Source organism: Mus musculus, chromosome 10 (genome assembly GCF_000001635.26).
Source record: "Mus musculus strain C57BL/6J chromosome 10, GRCm38.p6 C57BL/6J".
In the NCBI taxonomy this organism is placed as follows: Eukaryota; Metazoa; Chordata; class Mammalia; order Rodentia; family Muridae; genus Mus; species Mus musculus.
This window is the reverse complement of record NC_000076.6, coordinates 12790891-12802968: the sequence shown is the minus strand read 5'-3', so window position 1 is coordinate 12802968 and position 12078 is coordinate 12790891. Positions and strand designations below refer to the sequence as shown.

General features: G+C 43.8%; 1 protein-coding gene and 1 pseudogene across 13 annotated transcripts in view; both read left to right on the top strand.

The window, feature by feature from the left end:
• The window catches only part of Utrn (utrophin), a 487702-nt gene that overhangs the window by 66920 nt on the left and 408704 nt on the right, over nt 1–12078 (top strand). The window lies entirely within an intron of this gene.
• On the top strand, nt 8995–9094 carry Gm23044 (annotated as a pseudogene).

Below are 12078 nucleotides of genomic sequence, written 5' to 3'. Positions count from 1 at the left end.
AATGTTTGCCATGGTTGATGTCTTTTTTCATTTGTTATTTCTGATCAATTAAAAACATTTAGCTTAGTGGGACATCAGACGGTAAGTCACTATGTGTTAAAAATGAGGTTCTAGGCCAGTGAGGTGGCTCAGGAGGTAGAGGCATTTGCTGTGTGGCAGCCCTCTGACCTGAGTTTAATCTCTGGAACTGATGGTGGGAAGATGAGAGTTAACTACTGCAAGCTGTCCTCTGACTTCTACTTGTGTGCTCTGGCTGGTACAGCCACATACACACAACACACACATGCAGACAACACACACATGCACACACGTGCACATACAGAGACAAAGAGAGACCGAGAGAGAGAGAGAGAGAGAGAGGACAGGCAGAGAGGGAGAAACAGAGGGAGACCGAGACAGACAGACAGACAGACAGACAGAGAATAACTTAAAGAAAACCTGAGAACTTGTTTAAAAAGATAAACATAAGTTTTTCATTCTTTTATGATGCGGTTGCATTTTGGTGTAGGGATATGGCTGAGTTGGCTGAGCGTTGTCCAGTATGTAATCCATGAGACCCTGCCTTCAATCCCGAGTAGCACACACATCAGGAGAGGTAGCTCATGCCTGCACCAGAGGATCAGCTACTCAGTGTCATCCTTGGCTACATAGAGAATTTGAATTGGAGGCTAGCCTGTGTGCTGCGAGAGCCTATCTTAAAGAGGTGGGGGGGGGGGCAGGGGTGTATTTTGAATTCAAATTTTCTTAGAGACTCCCACTGCAGAAGAGGGATATAGATCTCTAGGTTGACTGCTGCTCTCTGCACTGTCCCTTTGGTTCCCGTGGGAAGAGGAGACCCCTGAAAGGACTAGGAGGTGTGGAATTTGGAGGCCAGTTTCTCCCAAACCCCATTCAGCTACCTGCTGCCTGCTTTGAGTGATCGCAGCAGCATGCTTGGAGCCTGTACTTTGGTTCCTGCCAAATCTCCCTCATTTCCCCATGATGATATGTTATTAGTCTCCTGATCCCTGTTATTTGTTAAGTTAATCTGCGCTTTGGGAATCTAGTAAGATCACAGCATTTTGTTTTTGTGACTTCATTTTGTAGTATATGCCCTGGGTGGGTGCAGCTATGCTGGAGTTGGTGAAACCCAATAACTTACTGTCTACAAACATCATTTTATACTTAGCCTTCCTGCCCTCTTCAGGGTTCCAGAAACAGACACCTCCATTGTTTAAGCAGTCCTTCTGCTATGTTTTCTAAGGTAGCCATTTTCCTATTAACAGAATGTGTTTTTTTTAGTCCTTAATCCACTGAAACAGAACAGTGTGTGGGAGCAGAGGGTGAGATGAATGCCCCATGTAGCATCTTCCATCTCAGCCCTTCTGTGGAAACGTGGGCAGCCTTACTGTGCTTTGAATGACTCTGTTGTGTTTCTCAGTAAATACTTACTTGCTAATATTGGTTGATTATGAAGTTCTTCTTGTTATTGTTTTTTCTTAAACCCAGGCTGACCTCAAACCCATTGGTAGTTGAAGATGGCAGGAACCTCGGATCCTCCCGCCTCTAACTAGTGTTGGGATTACAGACCTGTGTCACCACACTTAGTTTGATGTGACAGTGTGGACTCTGCCCAACCATAGGCATTGCTGAGAGAGAATTAGATACGTATTTTCTTGTTTGGTTTGGATTTTCAAGACAGGGTTTCTCTTTGTAGCCCTGGCTGTTCTGGAACCCTCTGTAGATCAGGCTGGCCTCAAACTCAGACATTCGCCTGCCTCTGCCTCCCCAAGTTTGCCCAGCCTTGTTCTGGATTTTGTTACTTTCATTGTCATTGGTTCCTTTCTGGATTCTAGTTACTTATTTCCAATAACTTCCTATGAACCTACTTTTGGGATAAGAAGTTTAATTTTAGGTTGTAGGGATGGTGCTGATTGGTCCTATCCCCCAATTGGTTCCTGATCTGTCAGTAAAGATGCCATGGACCAGTTACTGGGCATAAGGAATAGGCAGGACTTCTGGGCCCCCGCAGGCAAGCAGGCAGACTCAAGGAGAAGAGAGAGGGTTTTGGTCATGCTTTGGAAGGACAAAAGGTGACCCGTCTGTCATGTGAGATATTGGACAGGATGGCCACAGGCTGGTTCTACAGGCACAAGGTTGGGATTCTTGAGCTTGGACTAACAACTGAGCAGCTAAAATTGAAAACAGATTTAGGGTTGTGAGCTAAGAGTATTGGGAAGCGTACACTAGCCACGGGAGTTTAATAATGCCCAGCAATTGAGCCAATGAGGAAAGTTGAACTTGAGCAACTTTTGTCTGTGGTTTTGTGTGTGTGTGTGTCTGTGTGTGTGTGTCTGTGTTTTTCATCCATGGATCAAATACTCTCGGGGGGGTGGGGGTGCTGGTAGTGCAGTCCATTTCTGGAGCTGAGGCAGGGTAGCAAAAGCTACATGCAACACTGAAACTATTAATATGGATTGTTAAGTGATCTTCAGTAGACTCAGTCAAGTTTAGTATGTTTGATGATATTGTTTTCATGCAGTATCTTGTTTGTATTATGTGTTTTTTGTTTTTTAAAAAAGAATATTTACCTTTTATGTGTGTAGATGTTGTTATTTCCATGCACATCTGTGTACTACATACATGCCATGTCACGAGAGGCCAGGATCCCTTGGTATTAGAGATATAGATAGTTGTGAGCTGCCATGTGGTTGCTGGGAATTGAACCCAGGGGCCCTCAATTGAGTAAATGCTTCTATAAGCTTGGGCTGCCGGCAAACCTATAGGGTACTTTCTTAATTGGTGATTGATGAGGGAGGACTGAGCCCATTGTTGGTGATGCCATCTCTGGGCTGGGTCATGGGTTCTATAAGAAATCAGATGGAGAAAGCCATGGAGAACAAAGCAGGAAGCAGCACTCCTTTATGGCTTCTGTATCAGCTCCTGCCTCCAGGTTCCTGCCCTGTTTGTTTCCTGCCCTTACACCTTTGATAATGGACCATGATGTGGAAGTGTAAGCGAATAAACCTTTTCTTCTCACCTTGTTTTTGGTTATGATGTTCCATTATAGTAATAGTAACCCTGACTAGGACGATTCCTATCACATCTTCATATTTTCTGTGTTTCCTGGTGCTACTTCCAAGAGAAATGACAAAGACTTGATTCTTCACCTTAGTATCTCCTTTGTAAGATAAGCCAAAGTATCATGTTAGCCAGCTCATCTCATGACCGTGGCTGATGAGAGAAGAAGGAAGAACTTTCCCCCTAGTCTACAGGACCGGTCTAATGCATGGCAGAATGGAATTTAGTGTCCTCAATTGAAGTGACACTCAACCCACTGTCTCACACTGTCCTGGGGACCTTGCAGGATTTCAGAGTGACTACAGTTTTCCCTTGTGGCCTGGCTCACACAGAACATGACTAATATTAGGAAGTGGGGAGGGACCCCTTTATAGAGTTTTCTAATTTTGTCCTTCATTTTCAGCTAATTATTCATGCCTTGGGGGGTAAAATAGCTTAGTAGGCAGGACAATATTAGTTTTAATTGTGAGCTTAGTCCAGAGGGCTGTGCTTGAGTGAAAACCATCCAGGAGTTGGGGAAAGAGCAGATGGTTCTATTTCTGGCTGCTGAGAGGGGCTTTGCAGGGCTGTAAGGAAAGATGGGCGTGTTGATTGCAGGCACAGGGCACTTCCTGGGATCACATCCATTATGCCACTGCTTCCTCACTGATATTAAAAGAAATTAAAAGCACAGGCCAGATTCTTAAAGCTACCATCACCACCAATCATTGTGGAAACAATCCTAAAACAGTTGTAAATATCTACTTCATTAAGCTACAACAACAATAAGAAAACCCAACCCAACTCATCATTGGTGATGATTTCTAAAAAGTCATCTTTGGAAAGAGTAAACAAATTAGCTGTGTGCTTTGGATCTGTAGGGAACCCTCCCCAGCCCCTACCTCCATGTTTTGACCATTGCTGTCCAGGTGGTGATGTGGCTTTGTGAGGCCGAGGAACACTTGGGAGGCCAAGCATAGCTGGTGCAGGTAGGTCTCTGGGTCTGGGCTTTCAGTTCTGTCGTGATTGTCTGAAACCATCAGAACCATGAACCAAGGTAAAATGTTCTTCCTTCAAGTTGTGTCTGACAGGTGTGCTGATGACCACAGTTATGCTAATGTAGCTAATAAATGGCTTATTATTATTATTATTATTATTATTATTATGTAGGAATGCTGAAGAAGGCCTGGTGTGGTCATTGGATGCTAGAATCCTTCTATTCAAATGTAGACAGCAAAAGGCCTACTAGGAAGGGCAAGTGCTGGGCCTCCTCAGCCTTACAACCTTCTTTTCCTCTCAGCCTCTGCTGCTCTTCTTTGCCTGTAAATTTCCAAGAACATTTGTCATAGATTTAAGTACTTTTTCTGTTTCCTCTCCAACAAAATATGGAAGGTGATTTCAGAAGAGTGGAGGCCATTGCATGGGTCTCGGTGACCTTTACAACCCAGACAGGATGTGGGCCAGCAGAGGTACACAGTTTCCAAGGGAAATTTCGCCCTTTGTTTTTTGAGATTAATAACTGGGTGGGATAGAAAGCCAAATGACTTCATTGTTGAGCATAGACTTCCAGGTCATGAGATATTGCCCGTGTGAACTAAACTTTGGCAAGGTGTGGTAGACTGATGTGCGTGCACACCTCAATAATTTCAGAAATGGAGCAGAAGATACAGGGACATGCCATTCTCCATGTGATTTGCTTTGCCATTTAATTTTATTTAAATGCTGAGGCCCAAGCCTAGGGCCTGTGTATTCCAGGGAAGCATTCAGCCACTGAGCCAATCCCTTGATATTAATACATACTTTAAAAAGCACATCAAGGGGGCTGGTGAGATGGCTCAGTGGGTAAGAACACCCGACTGCTCTTCCGAAGGTCCGAAGTTCAAATCCCAGCAATCACATGGTGGTTCACAACCATCCATAATGAGATCTGACTCCCTCTTCTGGTGTGTCTGAAGACAGCTACAGTGTACTTATAATAAAAATAAATAAATCTTTAAAAAAAAAAGCACGTCAAGGAAAGAGCTACTTCCGTCCTTTCTCTACTAATAGCACTCCGTGGCAGAATGGGACTGCCTAGATCTTTTTGAAGTCCATCTCTTCATGTCTGTTTGGATAGAGGGTTTCTTATCACAAGATCTAGCTAGCAGTTTTAATTATAAATGACAAGGGCAGATTTAGTTTGAAGTTGATAGAGGGAGAGTCTATTATCTCTGAACAAGTACGAACTAAGGTGGTTGAAGGTTGACTTGGCAAGGTGACTTCCCTTTCTCTGTCAAGTTACTGTTTGCTTGCATTACCACAGGGTCTCCAGTCTCTTACCAGACAGCTTCCAAGGCCTTCCTAACTCATCTTGTGTGAACTTAGGTGTAGGGTAGAGGTGACTTCAGGCGGGTAGAGATGCAGTCTTCGTTGGACTCTACCCATCAGCATCATTTCTCTGTGTAAAGAAGTATGGGGAAGAGTGAAGGGATAAGACTGTTTCTTCCTCTAAGGATTAAGGTCTCATTAGGAGAGCTGATGACGCAGGCATGGACATGTAAAGTGATTTGTAGTAAGCAAGGAATTAAGTCCTGTCTAAATTCCAAAGGAGTGGACAGAGTGCTACACTGCTAAGGGAGAGGCTTTCTTTAAAGACTCCGTGAAAGCTAATACCATTTGGGCACAAGTGGTACACACGTGTAATCCTGTCTCCTCAGGAGGCCGAGTCAGCCTGATTCTTAATTCAGGCTGTCTGAGGCTTCAGGGACTTCAACCCCAGCCTGGGAAAATTTGGCCATGTCTCAAACTCGAATTCAAACAAACTCTTCCAGAGCCTGTGTGGCATATAGGAGGCCCAGAGTTGAACCATCAGTGGCACCTACATGTTGGCCTCAAGGAAAGACGTGGGGGTTGATGGGAATCCGGATCTGAGGGAAAATGCTCCAGGTTTGAGGGGCTGACTTGTTAGGGCCGACACAGAGACCACAGGTTTTGAGCATCGTTCAGAGGTGCAGAATTAATTTCAAGGTCAGGGGCATGTGTGGGTGTGGGTGTGGGTGGATGGCGTGGTGCTCATGAGAGAGCTGGAAGGGGAAGTTGGGGAGGACTTCCCTCCTGAGGCTGGAAGTCTGGGCATGATTATCCTGGCTCCAGTGAGTGATTAAAATGAGTGATGGCAAAGCTCCCTGCATGGATTTTAATATTTAAGATTCTGCTGCCAAAGGCTGAGCTCACTGCTCTTCAGAGTGTGACTGTGACCAAGGGATGAAGTGCCCCCCTGTTGGGTCAGCACCATCTAGGCTGAATCCCAGCTAACACCTGCTGAAGGCACTTCCCATGGACATCTGCTTCTCCCTTCTGTCCTCTAGCAAAAGGTAAAAGGAGCCTTGGAGGGGTGCGGCTGTCACATTTCTGTCTTCCAGGTCTGCACCTATGGAATCATCCTGTGGATTATGTGTGGAGACCCAGAGCTTGTAATTAAGCCCTGCTGGGCTCGAAGCTCTGGCTCTCTGAAGGCTCCTGCTGCTTTCTGCTTCTGCTTGAGACCTGCTCTCTCTCTCTCTCTCTCTCTCTCTCTCTCTCTCTCTCTCCCTCCCCCCTCTCTGTGTGAATGTGTGTGTGTGTGTGTGTGTGGTGGCGGCGGCTGTGTCAGTTCCCATGTCAGTTCCCTCTTGCTGCCAGACGTGTCCCATTAATGCTGATTTTCCAGCCTAGCAGTCCTTTAATCTTTCAGTTGTGGGGTTCTGTTGTGGATCTCATTGGGATAAAATGAAGATATTGGTGGGCTCTGCCCTTCTTGAAAGTACCAGGGATGAGTCCGTTTCCTTTTCCTGTCCAACAGGCTGCTTCATTCCTTGGCTCATGGTCAATGGCACTCTCAAAAGCAGCAGTTATAGGTCAGGTTCTAATACATTGCTGACGCCAATTCTCTCCTGCCTTCCTCTTATGCATATAAAGAGCCGTGTGGTGACGTTGGGCATACTGGAATAAGCCAAAATGATTGCCCTGTTCCAAAATCAGCTGATTGTCCCAAATGAACACATGCTGCTCCATGTCTCACACTATGCTTCAGGTAGTGAAATGCTGTCACCATCAGGATCTCACTATCAGTACATGAAGGTCTTTTGTGGGGAGACTGGACCAGGTAGTTATATTGTTTTGTCTTCCATAGTGGGAACTTCTGATCATTTCTTTGTCACAAGAATGTAAGCACAAAGAATTTAAGATGGACGCTCATTCCTCATTTTGTCCTGTATGTCTGGGTTTAGTGTCAGCATGCCTTTTTAGCAATCAATTTGTTGTTGTTGCTGCTGCTGCTACTATTTTAAAACAACAGCACAGAGAGTTGTTCTTAAAAGTTTTTGTGTATGCTGGGCGTGGTGGCACACTCCTTTAATCCCAGCACTCGGGAGGCAGAGGCAGGCGGATTTCTGAGTTCGAGGCCAGCCTGGTCTACAAAGTGAGTTCCAGGGCAGCCAGGGCTATACAGAGAAACCCTGTCTCGAAAAACAAAAAGCAAAAAAGTTTTTGTGTGTATCAGGATGTCTGTTTGTCTGGTGATGGGGGAAGGGAAGGACCATCTCAAGTTGTTTTAACATTAGGGACAGCAGGATGCTGGCATCTGCACACATTATAGATGTGGGTTATTAACTCTACTGTGACAGAAACCAGAGAACGTCCTTGCCATCTACTTAGTCTACTATCTTCTGAAGCTACACGTTACAGTGGCTGTGACTCAGTAGCTTTCTCTCAGTGCTGTTGGCTCTGAGAGCATCCGACAGTGTTCAAGAGTGTTTGGGAAGAAAACAAGTGAACAGCTAAGCAAACAGTGGAACTCAAGTGATTCCAAATTCAGGGGAAGTGCAGAAGTTCAGAGGTTAGATAGCAAGCATTAAAAAAATGAACCGTATGCTTAGTGGGAATCTCATCTCTGGAATGGATTCACTTAAAACACATTTTAAAGATTAATTTATGTTTATTTTATGTGTATGAATGTTTTCCTGAGTATATGTGTGCCTGTGTACCATATATACACAGTGCCTGCAGAGGCCAAGACATTGGATTTCCTGGAACTGGAGTTCATATGGTTGTGAGCTGTCATGTGGGATGGGATCAGAACCTGGGTCCTCTGCATGAGCAGCCACTGCTCTTAACCATGAGCCATCTCTCCATTCTCGCAAATGTATTTTCGGTAAATTGTCTTTCTTGTGGCAGAGGGTACAGATTTTATGTGTATTACAATTTCCTTCTGACCCAATAACTCAGATGGTATTATCGCCATATGAATATAAAAAAAGAAAATGGTGTCTTAAAGTGATATGTGGTTCAGCCAGGCATGGTGGTGTACACCTGTAATTTCAGCACTTGGAAGGCTGAGGCAGGAAGATTGCTACATTTTTGAGGTCAGCTCAGGCTATATACTGATTTATAGGCCAGCCAGAACCACAGAGAGAGTCTTTCTCTTTGAAAAGTCTACCCTGTCAATCAAAACCTTGATAAAATTAAAATAGCAGGGCTTGTGGACAACATTGAAAATATGAATATACCTGTTCATGGCACCACAGGAAGTCAACATACATGTTTAAGATGAGAGCATCTGTGAACCAGAGATTTGTTCTGAAAATACCTCTCAGACATAATAATCACTTTGGTCTGCCACTTTTTTGTTAGTTGTTTGTTTTTTTTTTGTTTTTTTGGTTTGTTTGTTTGTTTTTTCAAGACAGGGTTTCTGTATGTTATAGCCCTGCCTGTCCTGTGAGTGTTTGAAGACCAGCTGGCCTCGAACTCAGAGAGATCAGCTTGCCTCTCCTCCCGTGTGCTGGGATTAAAGGTATGCACCACCATGTCTGACTTTTTGTTAGTTTTATAGATATGAATTAAATTCTGTGGAGAAAACAATTTTCTTTACCCACCCCCCCCCGTCATCAGAGATAACACATTGTTAAATAGTTTAATTAGTTTAGAATGTACTATCCTGTGCTCGCTTCGGCAGCACATATACTAAAATTGGAACGATACAGAGAAGATTAGAATGTACTATCCTAAAATTTAGAATCCTGATATTTTGAATGCTTTTTGGAAAACACATATTTCTGGAAGACTCGGGTTTCTGGAAGTACAGTATCCGGTAGACAGATAGGTATCCTGGCAGTGTGATAATGCCCTATTTCAGGTACCTAAATCTTTTATGTTCAAATGGATAAATCCTCCCAGCTTCTGTTTTTCAAGGAAAATATTTCCTTCAAGAAAATAACTTATTTGTTGGGCCAAAGCCAGGAGGAGAGGTAAGAATGAAAAGGCCCCCGTAATATGCTTCCTTTTCTTGACATAGGAAAGGCTTTGCATGGTGTTTTATGGAAAAAGAAGCATCAACATTAATTCCTACAAATAGTATATTTAACCAACGATAAAATTATTTCTGTGTCAGGCAAAGAATCACTGAGCAGGGTCCCAAAGAAGACCCAGGGCTGCTTGCCTGATTTTGAAGGGGTCGCTCTGGGTTTGCCGTCTTAGGTATTTGATTTATTTACTTTTTTTGTTTTTGTTTGTTTGTTTGTTTGTTTCTTTTTTCTTTCTTTCTTTTGTTTTTTGTTTTTTTTTCTGAGACAGGGTTTCTCTGTATAGCCCTGGCTGTCCTGGAACTCACTCTGTAGACCAGGCTGGCCTCAAACTCAGAAATCCGCCTGCCTCTGCCTCCCAAGTGCTGGGATTAAAGGCGGGCACCACCACGCCCGGCTTGATTTATTTTTTAATTTCTAGTTTGGCCTTTCACAACTGAGAGGTTCGAGGACCCAGTGGTGACTTAGAGCACGGCTTGTAATGTCCCATGTAGTTGGTGTCTATGTTGCCTCTCCCTCTCCCTCCACCTTCTTTTTAGATTTGATCTCTGGAAGCTCAGGCTTGCTCCTGACTTGGGGGAAGGCCTTGAACTTCTTATCGTCTTGTTTCTTCCTGGAGAGTTTTGGGCTTACAGGCTTGTACCACCCGCACCCGCGTCCCCAAACCCATCCTGTTTGGTGCTGGAGATAGACCCCAGAGCTTTGTGTGTGCTGGGCAAGTACATCCACTGCCTTCAGAAATACTACCTATAATACTGTATTACTTCTATGGTTTTATAAGGGTTTTTGTTTTCATTTTGTCTTTTTTGTTTTATCTTTTTGCCTTACCTAAAAAAAATTTTTTAACACAGTACCAGTAGTTTGAATATATTCTTTTTAAAACCTTTGAAGATTTTTTTTGTTTGTTTGTTTGTTTGTTTTTTTCTTTTTTTTTTGGTGGTGGGGGTTGACGCTTCAAGCAGTCTAGGCTGGTCTTGAACTGTCTGCTGAGGGGAAAACCTTGAATTCCAGATTCTCTCGACTCCGCCTTCACTTATTAGGATTATAAAAAAACAGGAGCTACCACATCTAGCTCATGTTATAAAAATGATTTCAATGATTAAATCTAATTAATTTTATTTTTTTTCTGCTGAGATACACCATAATTGAATATCTGAAGGGGCTACAAGTGCATTTCAAGTCTATCCATCCGTATCCCTAGCACCTTTGTACTTTGCTGATTTGGGCAGAGTGAGCGTAATGTTACAGCCAGAGTCAAAGGGCTTACGGATGAGCTCTGCTGTGCAGTGTAGCTGGAGGCTGGACTCAGAGGGAGCTCCTGTGACCTCTGAGTTGCTGAGGCCTCTTTGTTCTCTCGCCCCAGTGAGTGCCTGGGTGGGACTGGGGGAGGCAGACATTTAAAAGAAGGGGTGAGTGTTGACTAAGAAATCAGGCTTCGCCTCCCAGAACACCCACTGTGACTCTGTGCAATGTTTGACTCTCAGCAAAAATACCACTTGTATTCTGAGGCCTTTTGTTTCAACGACATAACTCAACAACCAAAACAGCAAGTTTCCTACAATTGAAAAGAACAGAGGCCACGTAGAGGCCAAGTTTTGCCTTCTAAGGCTAAATGCACTTGGTTTTAATCTCTTCTTCCTCAAGAGAAGAGCCAGGAGACTGGCCCTCTGGTATTTCTAGGCACGGCTTCAGTAATATGGTTTCTTTCTAAGTAAGGACTTTTGAATCCTCCTTGTTTTATTACTTCTATTGCTCCACTATGGAAGAAGGGCAGGCTGGGACAGTTTACTATCCGTCAGTGTCCCGTATCCCGCTTCCAGGAGCCCTCTTTCTCTTCTGAGGCTGCTCATGTTGTCTGTGGGAAGCTGGATCATATTTGTCGATAAACCCTGCGCATATCACTTGTATAGCCCACTGCAATGTGAATGCTATGCAAATATTTGTTTAGGGAGGAAGGACAAGAAAGAGTGCTTGTACATATTCAGTCAGACACAAGATTTTCTGACCACTTTGGACATGCAGCTGGTTGATTCTGAAGATGTGGAAGTCTCAGATTGGGAGGACTGACTGTGTCTTCCACTCGTGATGGAAGCTGAGGACCTGGACTGAGGTGTATGCTGCACCTCTTGTCAGCTGCACCTCTTGATTGTTGTAAGGAGTAAAAGAAGACAATCTAAATGAAAAGACATTGTGTAGAAAAACAAACACTTGCACATTACATCTGATTAAAGTCTAGAATGCAATATATAAAGATTTATTGGACAGCCACAGGCACAACGCAAGCAAACACAACTGTGGAGTGGGCAAAGGAATAGCTGTCTCTCTAAGGAAGATACACAGATGGCCAGTTGGCCCAGGAAAAGGTGATCAGTAGCATTATGGACATCGAAATTCAAACCACAGGGATTCCACTTTGTACATACTAGGGTGGGTGTGATTGAAAAACAAACAAACAACCCCTAAACGTGGCAGAGAACAGGACTTGAAAAGGCTGAGAAGTGTTAGGCTTACCCTGCTGGTGGAAATGCACTATGCTCTTGGAGTTTTCTGTCAGCTCCTAAGAGAGTTAGTTAGGTGTCAAGTTACCACATAACAGCAATTTCTGTATGAGTTATGCATTTAAAGGAGAAGAAACCCTAAGGCCACCTCGAAAATAATACACAGATGCCTGAAACAGCTACCCATCATAAGTAGTAGTAGTAGTAGTAGTAGTAGTAGTAGT